This window comes from Peromyscus leucopus, chromosome 5 (assembly GCF_004664715.2).
Source record: "Peromyscus leucopus breed LL Stock chromosome 5, UCI_PerLeu_2.1, whole genome shotgun sequence".
Classification (NCBI taxonomy): domain Eukaryota; kingdom Metazoa; phylum Chordata; class Mammalia; order Rodentia; family Cricetidae; genus Peromyscus; species Peromyscus leucopus.
In genome coordinates, this window is record NC_051067.1 from 112,911,668 (window position 1) to 112,936,602 (window position 24,935).

Consider the following 24,935-nt stretch of genomic DNA (forward strand, 5'->3'; position numbering starts at 1 on the left):
GAGCTTGAGAACCTGCTCCATCCGGAAACCCCTGCCCCACTTCTCTTGGTCAGAAGCTGTCTGCACCACCCGCACTTCTTTCCTCTCTCCTTCGGCCTTCCCCCGCCACCTGGCGCTGACCCCTAGCCACGCTCTGTGGCCTAGTTCTCTCTAATAAGACCTGACAGCTTGACCTCCTTCCTGCTTTGGAGAAACTGAGGCATGAACCAACCAGAAACTTGGTCAGCGTGCCCGCCCTCTGGACTCTGGCCTGAGCCCTGTCCCTTGCCCCTCCTGTCCCTTCCATCCCTTGCCTTGTAAGACACGTTACTTCCTCCGGTCAGGCCCCTGTGACTGGATGAAACTTCCCAGCCCCTTCTCTGGGGCTCACACCCAGTCTCTCGTTTAGTTATTTCATTACTTCTGTTGCCCCCTCCTTTGCGTAGCCCTCCGCCTGGAGAGGAATCTCCGGTCCCTTTGCTGCTTGCTCAAGTTAGCCTCTCTGTTTCTCTCTTGCCAACTGCATCCTTCTCCCATTTTGCCTCTTGTTTCCGTCTCTACGCTGAGAACGATTCAGGGCATCCTGGGGCCCCTGGGAAGTAGTTATTCCTAGCCAGTAACCCATACTCCTACTTGTGGACAAGTGTCTAGAAACTGCTTGGCTTTGTCTAGAAGAAACTGGTTGGCCTTCCCTTGCTCACGCTTGGTGGGCTCGGAAGTCTGGGTTGGAAGGGACCGTTTACCTTCATGGAGATGGTGGCATTGGAGAACTCTGGTCACTATACCCCTCAGCTAATCAGTTAACTTTGGAGTGGGCTGCGCCTTCTGGGAGGGATGCCTGATATGTGCTCTGAGCTTTGTGGAGGAAGGCACTGTGCCTGTAGGCGGTGAACTCAAGTTTAGTCCTGGTGCATCTGATCTGAAGCAGAGAGGGAGGGAGGTATAATTCGGTTTTTGTTTGTTTGGCTGTTCGTTCGCCATCTTCCTTCAGCTGAATTTTCCTTCGGGTCACACTTTTCTTCACCCTATCTCCAGTCTCCCAGTAGAACGTGGGGAAGGGCGAGGGGGAACCTGTGAGCCATCAGGCAGGGAGGGGGATACTTCCGAAGTTTGTGGGGGTCCTGACTGAGCAGTCTTGATCTGAACCAGATGGTTCTCTGCTTCAACACGATCCCTCCCATGCTCCCTCCCCCTTGGCTGTGAATAGGATGCTTTTAACCTTGTAACTTGAGAATGGAGAGGTGAGGCCAGGGGGCCAACTGTCTGTGTGAATGTTTGTGTCTACATCTGCACACTCGGCAAGCTTGCCCAGGGGGCCGATTGGAAGTGTTCATGTCCCAGAGACCACTGTGGAGTTCTGTGACGTGCTGATAGGCCACAGGCACTTTTAGAGCCCCAAAGATAGAACTAGTTTTGAAGCCCCTAAGGGTCACTGGAGTCAGGCAGGGTGACACCCACCTGTTATGCCAGTGTTCAGGACGGCAAGAGGATTGCCATTTAAAGGCAACCCTAGCTATACAATGAGGGGTCTGGGAGATGGCTTCCAGGTAAAGGTTCTTGCCAGAGAAGACTGGCAACCTGAGTTTCATCCCTGGAGCTCAGATAAGTTGGAAGAAGAGAACTGATTCCATAAACTTGACCTTTGACCTACACACACAAGCCATGGCACTCACACATCATGTGCATACCCCACATATGGTTTTAAAAAGAAACAAAACCGTTAGATGTAGCCCCATTTGAGTGAGAACTTAGCTTTCACCGTAAGCCAGGTCTCAGGGGGAGGATTATCTTTCTTTGGAAAGCTGTTTCAGATTGAGGAGTCTGACACAGTAAGGTTCAAAGTGTTGGAGGGAAGCAAGGCAAGCTGGTTCCTTCCTTCCTTCGCTTGAGCTCTTATTTTAAAGATTCGTGTCATTTATATATATATATATATATATATATATATATATATATATTATATATATATATATATATGTATGTATGTATGTATGTATGTGGGTGCCCTCAGAGGCCAGAAGGGGGCATCAGATGCCCTGGAACTGGAATTTCAGGTGGTTGTAAGACACCTGATGTGGGTTCCGGGAACCAAATTTGGTCCTGTGCAAAAGTAGCAAGTGCTCTTAGCCTCCGGGCATCTCTCTAGCCCTTGTGTTCTTTTGTTTTTTAGTAACAGGAGATGGTATAGGGATGGGTGGGAAATGGATTTCTTTGTTTTTCTGTAGTGTATTTTGTTTGCCATGTTGTGGTTTTGTGTATTTGCATTTTGTTTCACTTTTGAGACAAGATCTTACATGAGTCTAGGCTGTCTTCAGATTTGATGTGTGCTGAAGATGGCCCTGAATTCCTGATTCTCCTGCCTCTGCATCAGGAGTTCTGGGGTTACAGGCGTGCGCTCTGATGCTGAGCTGTGTCCTTGATTTTGTGGAGGTTCTTTAAATGCATCTTTATTTCTGAAATACTTTAGTAGGTGCTCAGTCGAAGCAGAGGTTTTGTTGTTGCTGCTTTGAAAAAGTAATTAATTTGTGTGTGTGTGTGTGTGTGTGTGTGTGTGTGTGTGTGTGTGTTCATTCATATGTGTCGTGTGGACGTCAGAGGAGAACTTGCAGGAATTAGTTCATTTCCTCCACCATGTGGGTTCTGTGAATCAAACTCAGGTGGTCAGGCTTGGTGGCAAGAGCCTTTATCCACCGAGCTTCTTGCCTGCCTTTGTTCTCATGTTTGAAGTGGCATCTGCTACATAGCCCTGGCTGGCTTGGAACCTACTGTGTAGTCCAGGAGGGTGGGGAACCTTCAGTGATCCTCCTGTCTCTATCTCCTGACTGCTGGGATTATAGATTTGTACCACAGTGCCCGGCGAAGCAGGGAGGCTTACGATGAAAGGTTTCTGGCTGGCTTCTTCATACTTTCCAGGTCTTGAAATCACCTGGAGAGTTGGTTGAGGCCCTATGCCTTTACCTATGCCATGGTGCCAGAGTGTTTTTTTTTGTTTGTTTGTTTTTTTTGATTCGGTTGATCTGAATTTGTATCTCTCCTCAGCTCCTTGGGTCTAACATTTTGAAAGACACCGAATCGAGCCATGACAGCTGCATGGTCAGCCAATCCCAACAGATGGAAAGTCTTAGGAAGGACTTTCATCCACCTTGTTTCCCCACCGAGGCTTGTTCTGGCAGCTGCGCCGTTTGAGCCTTTTTCTTTCACTCCCATGCTGCCCGTGGTTGGCTAGGTTAGAGAGAGGCCTGACTTATGGGGCCTGAGCTGTCAGTCCTACCATGACCACAGCCCCATTGTTCTTGGATAGAAGGCCTCATGACCAAACAGGATGTTTAGGAACCAGGACTTTGGACAAGGGTAGCTGCCTGGGTTCAATAAAGCAGCAACTGAGACAGACTCTTGCCTGTTCCGTGTAGGTTTTCCAGAATGAGACGATTGGGGTGCCTGCCAGGTGAAGTCCTGTTATGGCTGCACACTGGACAGGATGCCCAGGAATCTGGAGTTTAGACAAGCTAGAGGAATCATGCAGTGTTTTGCAAATATTTTCTGTCTGTTTACAGGCTGATGAGAGGTAGATACAAATTTATAGGAAAACTAGATCCAGGCAGATATAGATCCAGGTAGGGTTAGTGAGGGACAGGAAGACAAGGTGTGGGTCACATAGCAGCCCCAGGACTAGCATTTCAGCCCATCTGTTAAAGTGGTCCTTCTAACAGCTCCCGGAATGGGTTCGCTGAGTGCTCACTGCTAGCCCAGCAATATGTGTGCTCATGCTGTACGGTATGGTGATATTTTATTTGTACTAAAATGTGATTTGTATGTTAATAAATAAAGTTGTCCGGGGGTCAGAGCTATAATAGCAAGCCATCGCAGAAGCTGGGCGGTGGTAGCACACACCTTTAATCCCAGCACTTGGGAGGCAGAGCTAGGCAGAGCTAGTCACTGTGCAAGCATGGTGACTCACGCCTTTAATCCCAGGGAGTGATGGTAAAAGGTAGAAAGATATATAAGACGTGAGGACCAGAAACAAGAAGCATTTGGCTGGTTAAGCATTCAGGCTTTTGAGTAGCAATTCAGCTGAGACCCATTCTGGATGAGGACTCAGAGGCCTCCAGTCTGAGGAGACAAGACCAGCTGAGGATCCGGCGAGGTGAGGTAGCTGTGGCTTGTTCTGTCTCTCTGATCTTCCAGTTCACCCCAATACTTGGCTCTGGGTTTGATTTTATTACTAAGAACTTTTTAAGATTCCTGCTACAGTGTGGAGTCCTCATAGCAGCTTTGCAAGGTTGGTATCGTCGTCATTATTTCACATGTGAAATTTGAAGTAAAACATCCAGGGCTGGGGAGAGATCTTGGTTCGCAAAGAGCTTGCCTTCCAAACATGAGGACCTGAGTTAAATTCCCAGCACCAGAATAAAAAATGTCCGGCATGGTGGTGCATACTTGTAATCCCAGTGCGGGAGATGCAGAGGCAGGAGGATTCCTGGGGCTTGCTGGCCAGCCAGTCCAGTCTAATTGGTGAGCTCCAGGCCAATAAGAGACCTGCCTCAAAGAGGTGAACACTCTGCACACACACCGACACATACACACACATCATACATATAGATGAAGTCATAAAAACAAAAAGCAGGTGTGGTGGCGTATATTTGCAATCCCAGGATTCGGGAACCTGAAATAGGAGAGTCATGAGTTCAAGGTTAATCTGGGCTATATAGCAAGACCCTATCTGAAGAAATCAAAACAAAAAAAATTAACAGGTGAAAAGTATAACATTTTTTTTTAAATTAATTAATCACAGTTTTACATGCCGTGAGACCTTCAGATTGAAGACCCAGGGGAACTGTCCATTTTTATGCTTGGGATGAGGAAGCTTAGGGAGCTGTGCAGAAATCAATGGGACCTGAAAAGGCCGCCCTGATGCCTGTCAGCTGCTGCTTAGCCTGTGGTAGCAGCATCCCTCCTTTTCAGATGTAGGGCAGAGTGCTTTCTTTGATGGATATGTGGCTGTCAGACAAGGGAGGCCAGGGACTGGGGGTTGTGGGGTGTGGGTGGGGGGGTGAGAGTGACATTATAGGTCTTTTTTTTCTTTTTTTTATTTGGTTTTTCGAGACAGGGTTTCTCTGTGTAGCTTGCACTTTTGGTCATGTAGCCAAGCTGCTTGACCACAGAGATCTGCCTGCTCCATGCTGATAAAGCTTGCCCACCACCCCCGCACATTATAGTCTTAATTTGTTGCCGTTGTTCATTTTTAGGGGTTCTGGTCTCTATAATATGCTTTGGGGGAAAGGAAACATAGTTTCTTTGGCTTTGTTTGAATGGAGAATGAGGGGCCAGAGATGAGAAGAAAGGAGAGACCAGTAAGACCTTCACTTCGAAGTGTTTCTTGGATGAGAAAGGGCTCTCCTGGAAGGCTGAGATGAAAATGAGGGGCTCACATCCCCTTCAGGGTTCCAGGGGGGCATAACAGGAACCAGATGCTAGCCTCATGAGAGTACCATGGTCTTGGTCTCCCAAGATAAATCTGGGCTGTGCCCAGATTCCTCTCCCAGCTTGGGCCGTATGCCTCCCAGTGTTGAGGGCAGGACTGGTAGGTAGCATGACAGGTAGTCCTTCCAGACTCTCCTTAGAGAATGAGGAAATGGACCCTGTAGATACCATGAGAGACTGACCCAAAAAGCACTAGGCAAGGAGGAGTTGGCAGGTGGCAAAGGGGTCAGTGTGACAGGTTTCTGAGCCAGCCAAGGGTAGACTGGTAGGCAACCTGGTACAGCAGGGTCATCAGGGGACAGTGAGCGGAGGGATGTTACCGAAAACTAGATAGGGCCAGAGTAAGATGTAATGAAGGCTGGGACTTGGCAGGAGAAATGGAAAAGAGAAGCCCAGAAGAGGTTTTGAGAAGTCAGTATCATCTTCTGGAAAAATACTTGATTCTCTGGAGTTTGGCATTTTGATGCCTAAGAGACGAGGGTTGGTTCCTTGAACTGAAAGGGGCCACCCAAAAGGAAGGTTTCCAGTAGATAATATGGCCTACCTTGCTGTCGGTGGCTACCAGCAGCCTACCTGGCACCTCTGTCAGTATTTTCACTCCTGTCCCCGAGCTCTCTGAGGTTCGGTGCCTCCAGCCCAAGAGGTCCTCCATAGTCACTGAGAGCAGCCGGGGCTTTGCAGCCGGCACCAGATCTTCGCTCCACTCCTGAGCCTTCCCCTTGGCTTCTCTCAGTTTCTGTACCCCAGCCTCCCTGTCCATCAGGCTCCCTTTCTACCCCATGTTCCTACATGTCCAAGTCCTTAGTAATCGAAGGACCTGGCCCGGTTCTCTGGGAACTTGTGGTTTCTTCTCTTTGCTCAGAATGCTTGTTAATAAGTCTTTCTTAACTATGAGAGCCGAAATCTCCAAGAAGTGCTTCCCAAGGAAAGAATCTCAATCTCAAAAGAATGCAGACTTTTCCTTCAGAGATGCAGGACTCACCAGGGACAGCTGCTTGTGTCCCCGACCAGCCGTTCTCAAGTACTTTTTGTTGCTTATTTGTAAATCATTATTGTAATTGCAACATATTGTCAATCGAGCGTTCATGTTGCCATCACAGATCTCATCTAGGGCTCTAGGGCACAGCTGGGCTTTGGCCACCTGGGATTTCTAGCTAAGCCCTGGGCAGGAGGGCAAGAACAGGGTCCACCAAACTGGCACAGAGAAGACTATTCCCGTAGATTCCCAGAGCGGAAGGCTATCTTCCTGGAGCAAAGTGGTGTGTTTCCGTCAATTCAGATCTCTGTGATATTTTCCTGACTTTTAATACAGAATTGAGAGAGGTGTTGGGGAAAGGGGGGGGGAATGTAGGGGTGGTGTTGTAATTATTGCTTATTTTGATATGGTTGCTACAATTATTTAAAGAGTTATTGTTTTTAATTATGTGTATGTTTGTGTGCCTGTATGTGGGTCTGAGCATGGGAGTGGCCGTGCCCCCAGAGGTCAGAGGCTTCAGATCTTCCAGGAGCTGGAGTCACAGGCAGCTCTAAGCTATCTAATGTGGGCTCTGGGGATGGAATTTTTGTCCTCTGTAAAAGCAGATGTTCTTAACCACTGAGTCATATCTCCAGTCCATGGGTACTAAATTTTTACTTGTAAAATACCAGTATTAAACGTAGCACACATAGTTCCTGTATAAGATGTTGAAAATCAGCTGTGTGATGGTGGTGTACACCTTTAATCCTAGCACTCGGGAGGCAGAGGCAGGCAGATCTCTGAGTTCGAGATCCTCCTGGTCCAACAGAGTGAGTTCCAGAACAGCCAGGTTTACACAGAGAAATCTTGTCTCAAAAAAGCAAACAAACGAAAAAGATGTTGAAAAGCTTAAGATGGTCCTCAGCCTTGCCTCTTCCTTCAGGGGATTGGCATGAGAAGGCCTGGAATTGGAAGTTACTCTCTTCTGTCTCTGAGGCATTGTTCTTGACCCAGCAGGCCTTGGATTCTGTGGCCTGGTATGTGAGCTGCATCCACTGGCATCCTTTTTTTGTTTTCTTGGAGACTGGGGTCTCATCTGGTCCAGGCTAGCCTGGAACATGTTATGTAACCCAGACTGGCTTCAAATTCTTGCCCCCCCACCCCCGCCCCGCCCCCATGTCTACTTCCTGTGCCACCATGTCCAGCCGCATTTTCCCTCTTTGTTTCCTTCCGTTCTGATTGGGGTCAGAACGAGGGTATGCCACAGAGCCGCCGAAGGCCACCGTTTTCTGTGTGGTTAGAGCTGGGGCCAGAGGCTTATGAAAAGGCACAGCATTGTGGGGCTCAAGGGACATAACCTGGGACCCCCAGGAGCAGCCCTCACCGCTCTACCTCCTTTCAGGGGTTGGAGCCCTAGCCCTGTGAAGAGGCCCCAGCCTCTCAGCCTTGGCAGGTCAGCAGCCTTCAGAGGAAGACAATCAGCAACAAACGCAAATAGCTAATTGGTCCAGAGGGAACCTGCTCCCGGCAGGAAACATCAACAGGTTATTTTGTTTCTGTGGCGAAAGGGAATGGGATGGGCGAGGCTGCTAGGGAAGAGGGGAGAAAAGAGGAGGATTGTGGGAGTGATCCAGGTAAGAAGAGAATTGAAGGGGTGAGGCGGGGATCTCCTTGCTCCTCCCACTCTACTAGTTCGCCCCTCCCCCACGCTAATTCCTCCTGCCTTTTCCCAGAGGGTTCCTTTGCTTTCAAAAAGAACCCCACAGAAGTAGAGGAGTAGAATGCTGAGTCTCCTGTCTCTGACCCGCATTCCCACCCGTACGCGGTTAAAGACAAAGTCCTTGCCGTTTGAAGTACACGGTGACTTGGAGCTAAAACACCAGGAGGAAATTAAAGTTTCTGTGGGCCTGTGCAGAGTCCTGGGCTGTGCGGAGAACAGATAGCAACCAGGGGATGTGGTGGGGAAGGCCTGGGAGTGGCTTTTGCTTTCAGCTCTCGCTCTCTAGGAAGCAAGGAAGGCTCACTGGGGTTGGCTTGCCCTGGGATTTTCTGTGGTTGGCCTTCTCTGTTCTTCCCTGTCCCAGAGGGCTCCAGGGGACTGGAATTTGGTTCCTAGCAAATTGATGCTCCCATGGACCTGTATCTGTTTAGCTTCTGGCTGGTTCCTCAGCATCACTCGGGAATACCCTAGGTGCCAAGGGCAGGGGAAATGATTCTAAAGATTTATTTTATTACGTGTGTGTGTGTGTGTGTGTGTGTGTGTGTGTGTGTACATGTGTCATGTATGTGGGTGATTGCAGAAGCCAGAAGAGGCCATCAGATCCCTGGGGGCTGGAGTTACAGGTGATTGGAAGCTGCCCAGTGTGGGTGCTGGGAACCAGATTCCAGTCCTCTGTAAGAGCAGCAATGTCTCTTAATTGCTGAGCCATTTCTTCAGCCCCAGAGATAAGTCTAGACTCAGAAAACCGAAGATGGTAAGAATGGTGGACCCCGTTCTAGGGTGAGGAGCTATTTTCTCAGGCCTGCTGTGAAATGAGGAGCAGATAAATAGTTTATGTTGAGGTTCAGAGTCGTAGGTGTTTGATGAGCAATGTCATCAGCTCCTCAGAGGCAAGACACTTGACCATGAAGCCATAGTCGGAACACTTCTAGGATGAATGTGAGTTTTAATCTCAAATGGGATACCTCATGGTTTACATAGGGGATACCCAGCTGTCTACATTCTCTTCTTCTTCTTTTATTTTTATTTTTATTTTTTATGTATGTTGGTGTTTTGCCATGGATATCGGGTCCCCTGGAACTGGAATTACACACAGTTGTGAGCTGCCATGTGGGTGCTGGGACTTGAACTCTGGTCCTCTGGAAGAGCAGTCAGTGCTCTTAACCACTGAACCATCTCTTCAGCTCCCCCCCCCCTTTTGTTTTTTTGAGACAGGGTTTTCCTGTGTATCCTTGGCTGTCCTAGAGTTCACTCTGTAGACCAGGCTGGCCTCGAACTCAGAGATCTGCCAGCCTTTGCCTCCCTCATATCTATCCCTGATCTGTGGATCCCTGCCATTTGTCTTACGCAGGATGGGGAGAAGAGCCAGCTGCAATCCCTTTGCTGGCAGCCTCCGAGCATCCTCTAGACATTTGGGATAGGACTGTCTGGTTCTTGAAAAGAGGAAGCTACTTGTTTCTAGGGCAGCTGAACTTTACTTTCATAGTGCAGGGCTGAGTTTGGTAGGGTGCACATACACTATAAATACCCTTGATTATCTACAGTGCTGAGTGACCCAAGGCAAGCCACTGTTCCTCACTGGGATTCAGATCCACATTCGAATCAAGAACTCAGAAGGCTGCTGAGGGGTTCGCTCTCAGACCATCTGGTCAACCCAACAGAGGAGTGCCACACTCTGAGTAGGAGGGTAGAGTGGGAGCCCAGAATGCACTGTGCAGTCTAGACGTCTGGAAGTTGGTGTGACCTTTCTCCTAGCCTTTGTGGATGCATTTAGCAGCAAACAGGCAGTTCTGGTTTCTCTGGGGAACATAGACTTCTGCAGCCAGGGGAGTTGCTGCTGCCCAGTTCCTCAATCTTTAGTGTAGCTCTGCTGGGGTCCAGGCAGAAAGGTTTGTCAGGCCTCGCTTCACACCCCTCTCTTCTTTTTAAAAATAATTTTCTAATTGTTATTTTATGTATATTGGTATTTTGCCTGCATGTATGTCTGTATGAGGGTGTCAGATCTTGGAGTTTATAGACAGTTGTGAACTGCCGTGTGGGTGCTGGGAATTGAACCCAGGTCCTCTGGAAGAGCAGCCAGTGCTCTTAACTACTGAGCCATCTCTCCATCATCCTCTCTTGTTAGGCTGGCCATCCATAAGCCCTGGAAGCTGATTCATATTTTTTTCATTTCAAGTTCTCTGTTCTATCCCCCCCACACACACACACACACACAGGGTTTCTCTGTGTAACCCTGACTGTCCTGGAACTCACTCAGTAGACCACACTGGCCTTGAACTGACTGCCTCTGCCTGCTGGGATTAAAGGCGTGTGCCACCACCTCTTTACATTCGGGTCTTCTCTAGCCAGGTTTCCCTTAAGCCCAGGTGGGAGGTGGGATGGCAGATGGATCACACCAGGCAGAATGTCTGCTAGGATCTGAGAACCTGCCTGGCATGGGCACTGGTAGGGTCTCAGTAGAGGAGGCAGGTGTGAGAGGAAGACTACGAAGACAGATGCAAAGCCTGAACACAAAAAGTTAGGGAAGCACAGCATAAGATTGATTTCTCATTATCTGAAGAGGTGGGGCAGAGAACTACAGGATCTGGCCAGACAGGGCCTCCATGCCCCACCCTGCCGAGGAGGGGGAGGCAGCTTTCCAGCTGAGGCAAGGCTGGGCTGGGCTGGTCACAGAGGATTGTGCCTGCCTGAAAGTGTGGGAGGGCTTGTTCTCTGCCGCTTGGCAGGCTTGCTAAGAGTCAATATGATAAGACAGTATGAAGAGACAGATCCTTGGTTTTTACACGCAGACAGCTGTCTGCCCTGGGCAGCCCAGCGGTCCCCGACAGTCTATTGTGTGCTCCATTGGCTCTTCTGAAATACAGAGCCTCTGGCTTCCGCCCAGCTGGGTTTCCCCTGCCTGCCTGCCTGCTAGCTTCCTCCATCTGGGGTCAGATGAGGTCTGCACTGTGGAGTCATCATAGTGAGACCCAGTCAATCCTGAGGTTGACCTAGAAGTTTGAAGCCTCCCTAGGAGAGGGGTCAGGGCCTCCAGCCTGAGCAGCAATTCCCTCACCTACCCGGTTGATTTTCCGTCCTTTGGTGCTTGTTTTGTTTTAACTCGATTTGTTATTGTGATGGTGTAGGTAGGATGAGGATGGAGGCCGGCCTGTGCCACAGCTTTAATGTGAAAGTCAGAGGGCAGCTTTGTGGATTTGGTTCTCCCTTTCCATCTTTTGTTTTGTTTTGTTTTGTTTTTCGAGACAGGGTTTCTCTGTGTAGCTTTGCACTTTTCCTGGATCTCACTCTGTAGACCAAGCTGCCTCAGGCCTCCCAAGTGCTGGGATGAAAGGCATGCGCCACCACCGCCCGGCTCTCCCCTTCCATCTTTACGTGAGTTCCAGGGATAGAATTCAGGGGTGTCAGGCTTGAGCAGTAAGTGCCTTTACCCCATCAGCCATCTATTTTGGTTTGGTTTTGTGGTACAAGGGCTCATTCCATGGCTCTCCTGGAGCTCTCTAATGGACAAGGTTGGCTTGGACTTACGGTGCTTCTGTCTTCTGCCTCTCACGTTCTGGGGTTACAGGTCTCTTTTTGGTTTTAAGGTGTCTGCTGCTCAGCCAGACAGACCTGATGAGAGGCAGACATTTGGGGAGTTCCTCCTTTGCTCCAGAGCCTTAGGAGGTGTGGCTGTTTCTGGGTGAGGGAGGGGTGGGTTTACATTTGTGGAAGTTCCTTGAGCTTCCCTGTGGCGATGACGTTGTTTGAGGGGGTCACTTTCATAGATCTGGGGCTTTAGTAGTGAAGAATGACAGTTCTTTGGATAGAGTGGACAGCTATAGATGTGGAGTGAAATTGAAAGATTAGGGAGAGATTTAGATTGTAAAATCAATTGGACTTTAGATTGGCTAAGGAAGGCAAGGAATGTCACAGGTGACTCCACATTTCAGGCTAGATGGATGATAGAATCCCGTTTCCAGAAACCAGGAATACAGAACAGAAAAAGGGCTGGATGTGAGGGGCCTCGATCATGTGTGAGTTTGTTTGATCAGCCTGAGACTAAATAAGGTACTTTGGGGGTACTAAATAAGGTACTAAATATATCACTTAAAAGGCAATATCCAGTCAGACACAGTGGTGGATGTACTTAATCTCAGCACTCAGGAGTCAGAGGCTGGAGGCTCTGGGTTCGAGGCTAGCCTAGTCCTAGTGAATTTCAGGCCAGTGAGAGTTACACGGTGAAACCCTGTCTCAAAAAACAAACAACAAAAAGAGGCAATATCCGGGAGTTAATAGGACGGATGGCCCAGGCATTTGGTGCACTGTCTAGCACTATTTGAAAAGCCAGAGATGACTCTTACTGGTTGAGATGTAGTTTTGGAAAGGACACCCCTCCGCATTATAGACCTTATCTAGAATCATATTCTTTATTTTTCTTTTGGTGCCAGAGCTTGAACCCAGGGCCTTATGCATAGTAGGCAAACGTTCTACCAGTGAGCTCCATTCCCAGCCAGCCAGAGTCATATTCTGTTGTCTTTGACAGTATCATCTGGTTTGGGGTATGGTATGACCAGATATCAAAAGGCGTGGATACTGGGGATGTGACCCAAGTGATAAAGCCCCTGCCTTATATGCTCAGGGTCCTGGGTTCAACTTCTAGAAGAAAGGCACATCTGGATTTAGTCCCCAGGAGGGGGCAGGGAACACGAACAAGCACATCTTTTCCTGTTGAGTTTCCCCTGTGACTGGGGGATTCTGGCGGCGGGCATTGCTGACCCCAGGCCTCCCTGGAGTCCCCCACACCAAAGGCTCCTTTGAGGGTGCAGGTTTGAGGAGTGCCCTGTCTGGAAAAAGACTGTGGTCCAGGCCAGAACCAAGCTCCTACCAAGAATCCCAGAACATCAGCTCCCAGACCACTGCTGCTCTCATGGGCCTCTGAGCTGGCCTGACCCATCAAGGAGATGGTATTTAAGTACTTGAGAGTTCCAGACACTCTTTCTAGGTAAGATAGCAAGTGATACAATAAGGGGCCTTCTAAAATTGTTTAATAAATTGAAAATGATTGTACATGTGTCTGAGAGGGCATCAGTTGGACTTCTTCAGTTATAAAAAAAAATCTACCATGCTAGGGATGGTGGCACACACCTTTAATCCCAGCACTCGGGAGGCAGAGGCAGGCAGATCCCTGTGAGTTCCATGCCAGCCTGGTCTACAGAGTGAGTTCCAAGATAGCCAGAGCTACATAATTACATAATAGAGAGGCCTTGTCTCAAACAAACAAAAACTCTACCTCACTTACACTGGTGTGATAGCACACACCCGTAATCCCAGCACTTGGGAGGTGAGGCAGGAGATCGGGAGTTCAAGGCCATCTTTAGTCACATGATCAGTTTGAGTTCAACCTGGGATACCAGGAGACTGTCTCAAGAAGAAAAGAAGAGAAAATCCACTTCAAAGTGCCCTGTGACTAAAGGGCAGCTATTGCTTTACGGACCTTGTGATTGGCTCCATGCTCCCAGCACCCTTCCTGGGATTGCTATAGAGAACCCTAAACTGGGACTCATGCTCAGTCCTGGCCGAGGTAAGGACTCGGCCGAATGCATTTGGTGCTCCCATTAGCTGGGCCTGGGTTGCATGACACAGAGATAGTAATTTGAAGAGAGATGAGTCTCTAAAGGAAAATTGTGTATTGCTCATTATGAGGACGTTGCGTATTGAAGCAGCATCTGGTGTGCTTTTAGGTACGTGGAAACCTGATGATAGCTCTGTGACCTGATTTTTATATCAGTAACCACTATAGGTAAATCCATAGTGCTTACTACCTTTTATCAATTTACCTCATAAAGATTGAATGCTAGCAAGGACACATGCCTAATAATTCCAGAAATCAGAAGGTGAAGGCTAGAAGATCATTCATTCAAGGCCAGCCTAGGCTACATAGGAGCTCAGATCGACCTCAGCTCTATAGAAAGACCCTGTCTCAAAATAACCAAACATTAACAGGGCATGGCAGCACACTCTTGAAATCTGAGCACTTGGTAGGTGAGGGCAGGAGGATCAGGAGTTTAAGGCCAGCCAGGATGGGCTCTAGTAGGCAGGGGCAGTTTTTAGGGAGGAATCACTTCCCTGTCCCTGATGCTCATTCACAATTCATTCTTCCCATGTACTACAGGATAAAAAGCCCACACAGACATGTCATAGCAAATGGCTCCTCCTTCCTGAGGCCCAGGACAATCTCCATGGCGGCTGGTGTTACAAAGGGATGTATCTGAAATGGGGACACTTGCTGATGGTGGCTTTGACCAGGTCCCAGTAAATAGCATTTGTCCCAGCTCTGTTTGCATTCTATTCTGAGCTTATCTCCCCTGCCTCTGTAGTGATTATCACACGGCCTGTCAGGGTGTTATACCTTCTAGATTGCTGGGGATTTCCTAGTGGGGACTCTTGTGCCCCTGTGACTTCTTTGAGATACAACGTCCAAGACAGTGGGATATATTTGAGCAGAAAGACAAAATTAGCACTCTTTGAGGCTTGGTTATTTATCACCTCCAGTTTTGAGAGTAAAGATCTTTGAACTGGCTTGCCTGAGATCTCAGCAGTGTTCTCTGGGTTTTGAGCTTTGGGTTTGGCAAGAGGAGACCTTGAGTTCAATCTTGGATGGGCTACTGGGCCTGGGCCTCTGGTTCAGGAAGAGAAGGCCTTTGGTCTATTTGAGGATATGAAATTTTATACTAACCAAGTGCTGGAGGACCCGGGAGCTCCCGGAAGTTCTTACCAGCTCCTGGATTCTCAGGCAGCGAGGTAGGCTTTTCTGAGTGTTGTCTGAATTCCTCTTTCATTATACCCATTTCCCTGTCATGAATCTTTCCTCCTCTTCAGATAATTGCTGGCAGCCAGTTCTTGCCTCCTTCACTGTTTGCCAGCCCAGAATGACAGGCATATTCTAAATGCCCCTCTAGTTTTGTGCCCGGTGCCCGGTGCCTGGGCCTGGCTCAATCCCCTTGTCTCCTTAGGCTTCAATGCAGAGTCTCCTGCTGTCTGTGCGTCCTTCTTCTCTGTGGGGCTGAAGTTCACAGCCATGACATTTAATCTATGCCAGGAGCTGGTGGGATTAGCAGAGGGAGGGCAGGCGTTGTCAAGCTCACTACACAGATGGAAGACCTGAGGCCAAGTCAGAAAGTGTGATTTGCCCAAAGATACACAGCTATGTAGCAAAGGCAGTCCTAGAATGAAGGTTCCTTTTTCTTTTTTGAGATGGGGTCTTATGTACCTTAGATTAGTTTCAAATTACGTAGCTGAGCATGGCCTGGAACTCCTGATCCTTCTGTGCAAGGAGAGCAGGGATTGTAGGTGTGTGCCATCACCCTCTGCTAGGTTTTTTGTTTCTGATGTTGGCTGTAAAATGTCAGTTCTGGACTAGGGAGGCGGCCCAGTCGGTCAAGTGCCTGCTTGCCTTGCAAGCTTGAGGACCTGAGGTCGGATCCAGGACCCAGGCTTTTGTTTTTGTTTTTAAAGCCGGGAATAGTTGCACCACCTATAACTTTAGTGTGTGTGTGTGTTGTGGTGTGTGTGTGTGTGTGTGTGTGCGTGTGCGTGTGCGTGTGTGTGTGTGTGTGTGTGTGTGAATGTGTGATGAGGTGGGTCCTTGGAGCTTGCCGGCTCCCAGTCTTGCCAGTAAGAAGATGGTAAATGATAGGGTCAGTAAAGAGACCCTATTTCAAAATATAAGGCAGAGAGGAGGACACCCACTGTCACCCTCTGGCAAGCTCACACATGAGTCAGTTCTCAGGCTCATACTGGGGTGATGACACTCCAGCCTTAATAAGGGAAGGCAAGCAGCTCAAAAGCACACCTGGACCCCACTCTGAACAGCTCCCAGGTCACCTATACCTGGCGTCTCTGATGGCACCGTAATGTTGGAAATCTCTGTCATAGTCTAGATGATTAAAGTCTGTTTCCTGGGAGCCATCGTAAAAATGGACTGAGGCCTGTGTCCCCAATCCGCCCCAGCTGACAGCACTAATGCCTGCCGTTATGCATGTCATTTTGGCAAGGAGCTCAGAATTTAGGATAGATCAGGAACATGAGTCACCCTTGAGGACAGGCAGTGGAGACAGGGAAGGCCCCTTTCTTCCCCAAACCTGAGTTTTCTCCCCCGGAGGTGAGGGTCAGAAGCCAGGAAAGAAGTTCCCCTTTGTGCCTGCTCATCGCAGCCGATGTTGCCGCTCTCCAGAAGTGGGAAAGTGATAACCTAGCAACCCAGGAGCCTTCTTGAGCAGGTCATATCATCAGCTCCTCCGTGAAGAGGAAGGCTGTCAGAGTTGGAGAGAAGTGAAAGCAGTGTGAACCGGGCCTCTGCCCCGCCCCAACTCCTGGGGATGAACTAATATGGAAAAGCTGGGCACGGGGCGGAGGCGCTTCACAGAGCCACTTGCAGGGTTGGTACTAGAGGTACCAGATGGCCCAGGCTGCCCCTGGATCCAGAAGGGAAAGTCTGTGTTCTCTTGCTTATTCGCTCTTGCTCTGAGTGTCCATCTCTGGCTCTTTTTCTAAGCAGGATTGTGCTCGGTAGCCCCTGCTGGTCTAGAACTTGCTGCGTAGACCACACTGGTCTTGGATTTTCAGTGACCTCTCTATGGCAGTGGTTCTCAACCTGTGGGTCTCAGCCTCTTTGGGTGGTCGAATGACCCTTTCACAGGGGTCACATATCAGATATCCTGCATATCAGACATATTTATATTATGATTCGTAACAGTAACAAAATTGTGGTTATGAAGTAGCAACGAAATAATTTTATGGTTGGGGGTCACCACAACATGAGGAACTGTATTAAATAAAGGGTCGCAGCATTAGGAAGGTGGAGAACCGCCGCCCTAAGGCATGGAGATTACAGGCATATGCTACCACATCCTACGTAACCAAAAGTTTGAAGATCTCTGCTGGAAAGAGGACACAGTGACCTAGCAAGAGCCCGACTCCTGTCTCCTTCATTCTGTCCACTGTGCTTGTTTCTGCCTCTGCTCCCAGGCAGATGTGTGTGGAGGGCGGGTTGGATTGCTTTCCTTAAGTCTTCTGGTCCTAGCCTGGATGCAGCAGACATCTTCAGGTTTCTATTAGCATAGCTACCACTGGCTGACCTTTTCAAAAGTCATTACTAAATATAAAAGGAGCACAAAAGAACGCTAGAGATGGGGTATTCAGAGAATACGGCAGCCTGGCCCACAGAGTGCAGGTTACCACTTTGTGCCAAGAGTTGGGGCCCTGGACTGATTTGCCACTGCCTGGAGACAGCGTACCCTGGTGTGGCTGTCGGCTTCACCCTCTGGTCTAGCGCCAGTCTGTCTAGACACCCTCAGTCACCCGGACCACCACTAACCATTGCCTCTGCCCTACCGCCTCCGATCTACCCAGGGCTCATTGGCTTGTGTGTGTGGGGGGGTGGGTGCTTCCTTCCTTCCTTGGTCTGCCAGAGGGTTGGCATTTACATGGCTGTTCCTTTTGGCGGTGTGTCTTATTCTGAGTAAACCTTCACTTTACCTACTCTTGACACAGGGCTCAAGCCCTGGATGAACCCACAAGCTGCCAAACCAAAGGGTTGGTGGTTCTTCAGCATCTGATCTTGGCAGGAACGGCAGACATCTCCCCACCTGGTTCCTTCCTCCCACTGGGCCACAAGAATAGAAACTGATAAGAAGTTGGCTTGGTTGGGTTAGCAGAAGGATTTTTTTTTTTTTTTTTTTAGATTTAGGGGGAAAAGTACTTTGAAGTCATATGTTCTTGATGAAGGAGGTAGATATTAGGCTGACCACAGAGCGAAATTTCCAGCCTGCCGCACTGTTCCCTGCCTTCGATTGGATGGGGCCCAAGAGCCGGACAGGTTTCCAGAGCCCAGGCTGCTGCCCCAGAGCATACAGTACCCCCACTACAAGCCCAACGTTCAGATGGGGTCACAGAAAATCCAGAGGAGCTCTGCCTCCAGGAAATGTCAAAGCAGGATTGATTATTTTAAAAGGGAGGTTAAATGTTGGGTATGATGTTCATATTTGTAATCTAGCAGTTGGAGGTCTGAGGCAGGGGGATCACAAATTTGAGGACACCCAGACTATATAGCAAGATCTGTGTCAAAAAGGAATGTGGTGGCCGGGCAGTGGTGGCGTACGCCTTTAATCCCAGCACTGGGGAGGCAGAGCCAGGCAGATCTGTGAGTTCGAGGCCAGCCTGGGTTACAGAGTGAGTTCTAGGAAAGGCACAAAGCTACACAGAGAAACCCTGTCTCGAAAAAACAGGGAAAAAAAAAAAAAAAAGGAATGAATGATACATCGTCCGGAGCAGGCTGTTGTCCTCATCTTGATGCTAGTGTGAGAGCCCTTCAGAGTAGAGCCTCCTCTCCCCCTCCCCCTCCCTCTCCTCCTCCCCCTCCCTTCCCCTGTAACTCTGGGTGGCCAGGAACATGCTATATAGACCTGAATGGTTTCAAACTCCTGGAGATCTACCCACCTCTGCTGGGATGGAAGGCGTGGGCCACCACTTAGGTAGGGCTGCTGCGGCTGTTTTTGCTGCTTCCTCTTCCTCTTCCTCTTGCTGCTGCTTGAAGATGTTCTTTATTTTACGTGTATGGATGTTTTGTCTGCGTGCATGTAAGTGCACCCTGTGCATGCAGTGCTCAAGGAAGTCAGAAAAGGAGATTGACTGCTCTGGAACTGGAGTTACAGAAGGTTGTGAGCTGTGTGGGTGCTGGGAACCTAACTTGAGCCCTCTGCAAGAGCAGTAAGTGCTCTTAACCCCAGAACCATCTCTCCAAGCCCCAGACTAGGTCTTCTTAAATCATTCTACTCATGATCCTGTTTCACTGATACATTTTTATGGATATTTATATAGGCATATAAAATAGGTATACAAACCAAGCATTTACTGATGATAAGCCATAAAGAATATTTACTATTTTTATTGGTTTGAAAGAAAATTGTAATTTGTCGTGTGTGTGTGTGTGTGTGTGTGTGTGTGTGACACAACTTTGTGGAGTCAGTTCTCTCCTCCCACCTTTATGTCAGTTCTGAAGCTTGAACTCAGGTTGGCAGGCTTTCGCTGCAGGTTTACACTGCAGGCCTTCACTGCAGGCTTTCACTGCAGGTTTACACTGCAGGCCTTCACTGCAGATTTACACTGCAGGCTTTCACTGCAGGCCTTCACTGCAGGTTTACACTGCAGGCTTTCATTCACTGCAGGCTTCCACTCACTGCAGGCTTCCACTCACTGCAGGCTTCCACTCACTGCAGGCTTTCACTCACTGCAGGCTTCCACTCACTGCAGCTTCCACTCACTGCAGGCTTCCACTCACTGCAGGCTTTCATTCACTGCAGCTTCCACTCACTGCAGGCTTTCACTCACTGCAGGCTTCCACTCACTGCAGGCTTCCACTCACTGCAGGCTTCCACTCACTGCAGGCTTCCACTCACTGCAGGCTTCCACTCACTGCAGGCTTTCATTCACTGCAGGCTTCCACTCACTGCGGGCTTTCACTGCAAACCTTCACTGCAGGCTTTCATTCACTGCAGGCTTCCACTCACTGCAGGCTTTCACTCACTGCAGGCTTCCACTCACTGCAGGCTTTCATTCACTGCAGGCTTCCACTCACTGCAGGCTTTCACTCACTGCAGGCTTCCACTCACTGCAGGCTTTCACTGCAAACCTTCACTGCAGGCTTTCATTGCATGCACTTTTACCCACAGGGTCATCTTGCTGGTCCCTTTATTGGCATTTGGAGACAGAGTATCATGTAACCCAGGCTGACCTCAAACTAGCTGTATAGCTGAGTACTATTGTAAACTCCTGACCGCCTTCCTCTGACTTCCAAGTCCTGGGATTCCATGCTGGGTTTGGACTATCATCTGATGCTACCTCATCTCAGATGCAGCATATCCCACCTAGGACATTCCTCCTGAATGGCATGGACTGAGCCATGGATCTGGAAGGTGCCCTATAGAAGCCATACTAACCCAGTGGGGGCGTGGCACATTACTGGGCCTGATGACAGAGAACCCAGCTCTCACCTGTTGTTTTGTTTGTTTGTTTTTGTTGTCTGTCTTGGTAGCCCTTGTTGGCCTGGCATTGGCTCTGTAGTCCAAACTGGCTTTGAACTCTTGTTAAGCCTCCTGTAATGCTGAGTGCTGGGATGCTTTCACCTGTCTTGCCTTCATCTCTAAAGTGTGGCCCTGGAACTAGCTAGGCTGCTCTTGGCCTTTGGCCACTGGGCTGAGGCTAGTGCACCGGGAGGCTTTCGGGGACTGGTGTCCCAGGAGGGCTTTTAGTAGTCAGGGTACCATGACTTTAGACCAAGCCTGTCCCATAGGAGCCCGGGATCCAGTTGAGTCAAGCATCCATCCAGACCCTGCCTTGTAGCTTGCTTTCCAGTGAAGCAAGCATTCCATCTGGCTTCCTGAGCCTGTGGCTTACAGGCTAACAGCGTTGACCTTTGGGTTGATTTTCTGGTTTTGTATTCTATAGAGAATGTCCGTTGACTTTATATGTTGAATACTTCAACTTAAGGTCTGGGCTGAAGGCTGGCTAGATTTTTGAGCTGTAGAAAGTGTCCTGGAGCATTTCAGGAACATAGATTCTCCTGCCTACATACGTATTGGCTGGGGTTGTGTGGACCTGAGTCCAGCACTTTGCCATCAGCCCTGGCTAGGGTCAGGCGGGCCTGAACCTTTTCCAGTACTCGCCGGTAGCACACTCCTGTAATACTAGTGCTTGAGAGACAGAGGCAGGAGGACCAGGAGTTCAAGACCATCTTCAGCTACCTAGTGAGTTAGAGGCCAGCCTGGGCTATATAAGACTCTGCTCCAAAAAAACAAACCAGGAGCCGGAGAGAGTTAGGATGTCAACTTAACAACCACCCATAACTGCAGGTCCAGGGATATGACGCCCTCCTCTGGCCTCCTCAGGTACTCTCCTTCTCTCACTCTCATTCACACACACACACACACACACACACACAAAAAAAAAAAAAAATAAATAAATAAATAAATAAATAAATAAATAAATAAATAGCTTTTTTTTAAAAACCACCCAAGCTGAGCAGTGGTGGTACACACCTTTAATCCCAGCACTCAAGATACAGAGGCAGGTAGATCTCTATGAGTTCGAGGTTAGCTTGATCTACAAATCGAATTCAGGGCAGGCAGAACTGTTACACAGAGAAATCCTGTCTCAAAAGAAAGAAAAAGAAAAAAGAAAAAAAAAACACCCACACAAAACAAACAAAGATTTAGAAATTCTTTTTTGTTGTTGTTTGTTTTGTTTTTTCAGGACAGGGTTTCTCTGTGTAGCCCTAGCTGTCCTGAACCCTGGAACTCTATATAGACCAGGCTGGCCTTCAACTCACGGAGATCTACATGCCTCTGCCTCTGCATTCACCACCACACCTTGTGATTTAGGAATCCTTTAGTGTTGATAGTGAAGGGCTGAAAACCAGGAAGAGATCTTCCTGCCTCATCCACCATTTTTTTTATTAATCATCCTGGCTGGATTGGGCTGTTTTAGGAGAACAGTTGCCTTGTGGCCCTTACAACTGGCTCTTCCTTCCTTGACAGCATGTTCCTGCTGAGAAATGTTGTGGTGTGGAAACCCTGTAGCCATCTGGTTCCTGACCTGTGGGTGCGTGGGCTGGAGAACAGCCAAGAAACAAGCTGCCCTGCTCGATTTGACCCCTTCTCTCCCAGCGTGGATGTTAGAGCGTGGTCAGATTCGTTCTCTCTGTATCTGTCTGGATCTAAAGCGTCTTACTTTGTCACTTCTTACCTCCACCTCCTGAGCCCTGGGATTTGGGGCTTATATCACCACACCTAACTCATTCTTTGACCCTTCTTTGAATCTTCCAAAACCAGGAGACAGAGTCTGTGTGCCTTTGGGAAGGAAGGGGCTGGGGGGACTGGCCTGACTAGTTGCTAAGCAGAGCCAGGAGGGCTGTCCAGATGGGGATAGAGCATGGCACTTTCCTCAAGGAGTACCTTCTCTTCCTCTTGACGCCCTGGTTCTGCCCCCAGCATCAGGGTCCCACAGGCGTTCATTTCTTTGGGATAAGCCGTGGGAAGCCATCGCCAGCTCCATTGAGAGAGTGAGACCCCAAGTGCCAGTCTTGAAGAGGGGTTGTCCCGTGGTCAGCCTGTGGAAGGGCTGCCCTCCTGGAGGAAGCCTGGCTAATAACAACCAAGCAGTTCTCAAAACAGAGCAAACCCACGGCTCTGCTCCTGGGTAGAGGAAGCTGACCTCATTGTCGTCAGAGAGGAGCCACATAGCTTCGTGAGGGAATACTGGTGCGGCTTAGCAGGGAGGGACATGCTGGGGCAGGCTGGCTCTCAGTCCCTGGTGTGGAACCAGATAAATACTTCTTGAATGGCCACACCCTCTTCTTTTTTCCCCTGTGAGTCAGAGCATTCTCTGGGTGGCAGGAAAGCGCAGGGAAGAGGGCCCTGGAGCTTTTCCGCGTCTCTTCATTAGGCATCCATAGTGTGGCTAATGTGGTCGTGAAGTGACCAACAGCCATCGAACCCTGTCTAAAGGAAGACTGGAAAGCACCCTCGTCTGGTCTTGAAGAGGCTGTAGTCAGGGTTGGTGTCCCTCGCAGGCAGGGAGAGAGCTAGCTCAGTTGGGAGGTGAAAGCCGCAAGTGTGGGCCACGCAAGCTCCTGTCTAGCTTGGCTTTCTCTGCCTCCGTCTGTACCGTATCTTGAACGTGTCCTGTCTCATCTGAGTTCTCTCCCTCTCTCCTGCCTTCAGGGTTTCTCTGCATCCTCTGTTTCTCCTCGTGTCTGAGACCTCAAGGAGAACCCTCCTGTCTTTCCTAGAATCCGACTGACGACTTGTGGCTAGCTAGAGAGCTCCAGGTGTAGGGTGGGTCTTAGGGAGCCGTTTAGAATCTCTGTTCTGTGTGGTTGGATGGAGTGGCAGCTGGGAGGGTGAGAGGTTCGCACAACACTTTTGTTTAAAGTAGAGTAGGGGCCAGCCAAGGCATGGCTGGCTCCGAGACCTCTCTGTGTTTCTGGAAGCTGGTACCATGCACTGTGTGGGGTAGCAGTGTCTGTGATTGGTCAGAGAGGGCGCTCGGGAGCAAGACTGCTGGCCTCGGGAGATTGGCCTCAGGATGGGAGCGCTGATGGGGGGTAGGGAGGTGAGGGGCACTACTTATGTGCAGGGCTTGTACCTCAGGATGCTGTCCAGGGTTGTGGGGTTCTAGGCCAGGAATTACCCGAATGGGATGGGGCTAGGTGGACTGCGGTCCTCAGCTTGCCCACCCAAAAGACAGTTAGCTGGTGTACTGGGAGCCTTTTGCTTCTAATCTTTTCAGGACTGCTGTGAAAAGGATGACAGGCTCACCTCATAGATAAGGACATAGATCCGAGAGGTCAGATGGTTAGTAGGTGACCAGTGGCAATGCCAGAATGTAAATCCAGATTTTGCTGGGTACTTACTTACTTGTGGAGGCTTTGAGCTTGTATGGATAGAGGAGCGATCTTTGTTACTTCTAGCTACTCAAGAGGCTGAGGCAGAAGGATCATAAGTTCGAGGGATTCCTAGGCAACTTAGTGAAACCTGTCTTAATTTTTTCATAAGTGTGCAGAACACAAAGCTGGTGATTATAGCTAAGTGGTAAAGTACGTGGTTGGCATTTGTAACTCTCTAGTACTGAGTGAAAAAGAAATTAGAGAAAACTCTTCCTTCTATATTTTGGGGACAAATGAATGTGGGGCAGAATATAATTATCCTCTCTATCTGCATACCTAAAAAATATTTCAGCTGGACTTGCTGGCCTGTGCCTGTGATCCTAGGATTTCAAGATTATCCTTGGCTACACAGTGAGTTCTAGGCCAAGATGAGACTTTGCTTCAACAACAAAAGGGGTGTGTGTGTGTGTGTGTGTGTGTGTGTGTGGTTAGGGTGCACCTAAGTTGATAGAGGACTTACCTAACAAGTATCTTAGCCCATCTTGTAATCCCAGCTCTTGGGAAGTAGAGGCTCAGATCTTCAAGAGTTCATTCTTGGTGACATAGTTCAAGATTAGCCTGGGGTACATGAAACCTGATCTCCAAAATAAGGTTTCAAAACTATTTTTGTAGCCAGTGGTTTTTCTGATTCTTATAGCTTAGGGTTACTTATACAGAGATGACAGCTAGGCAAACATTTATTGATGCCTGTCCTAATATGTGTATGTGTATGGGTGTTTGCTTGTATGTCTGTCTGGGTACCGCATGTGTGCTGTGCTGAGACTAGAAGACTTCAAGTCTCCTGGAACTGGAGTTACAGAGGGTTGTGAGCTGCCAGCCGGGTGCTGGGAAATGATCCCAAGTCCTCTGGAAGAACAGCCAGTGCTCTTAACCAGTCCGCTGTCTCTCCAGCGCCCTTAATGTCTAGTCTATATAGGACTATACTAGATCATGCAGTAGGACAGAGATCATGAATTAAGCAACACAATCTCTATGCCTTGAGGTTAATTAATATATTTAATTTTGAGATGAGGCCTTACTGTAGCCCAGGCTGGCCTGGAACTGACTACAATTCAGGTTGTAGGTTTTATATTTTAAGTGAGAAAGGTAGACACATTTATGGTTTTTGTTTGGTTGGTTTTTCAGTTCCAGTTCCTCTTAATAAATGTGAGCCAGATATTGCTTGTGATTCAAATGAGTTCATATCCCAAGAGGGTAAGGTATGATTGGAAATAAGCCTGGTTTTGAGATCTCTGAATGCTGTTTATGATCATGAGTCTGACCTTGGCCTCATACAGAAGATGTTGAGTAAAGTCTGAAGTGTTGTGTGGACATGCCAAAGA

General features: G+C 48.8%; 1 protein-coding gene across 1 annotated transcript in view; it reads left to right on the plus strand.

Annotated features, from left to right (window-relative positions):
• The window catches only part of LOC119088084 (uncharacterized PE-PGRS family protein PE_PGRS54-like), a 37,491-nt gene that overhangs the window by 633 nt on the left and 11,923 nt on the right, over positions 1–24,935 (plus strand). The gene's annotated exons all lie outside the window — the stretch shown is intronic.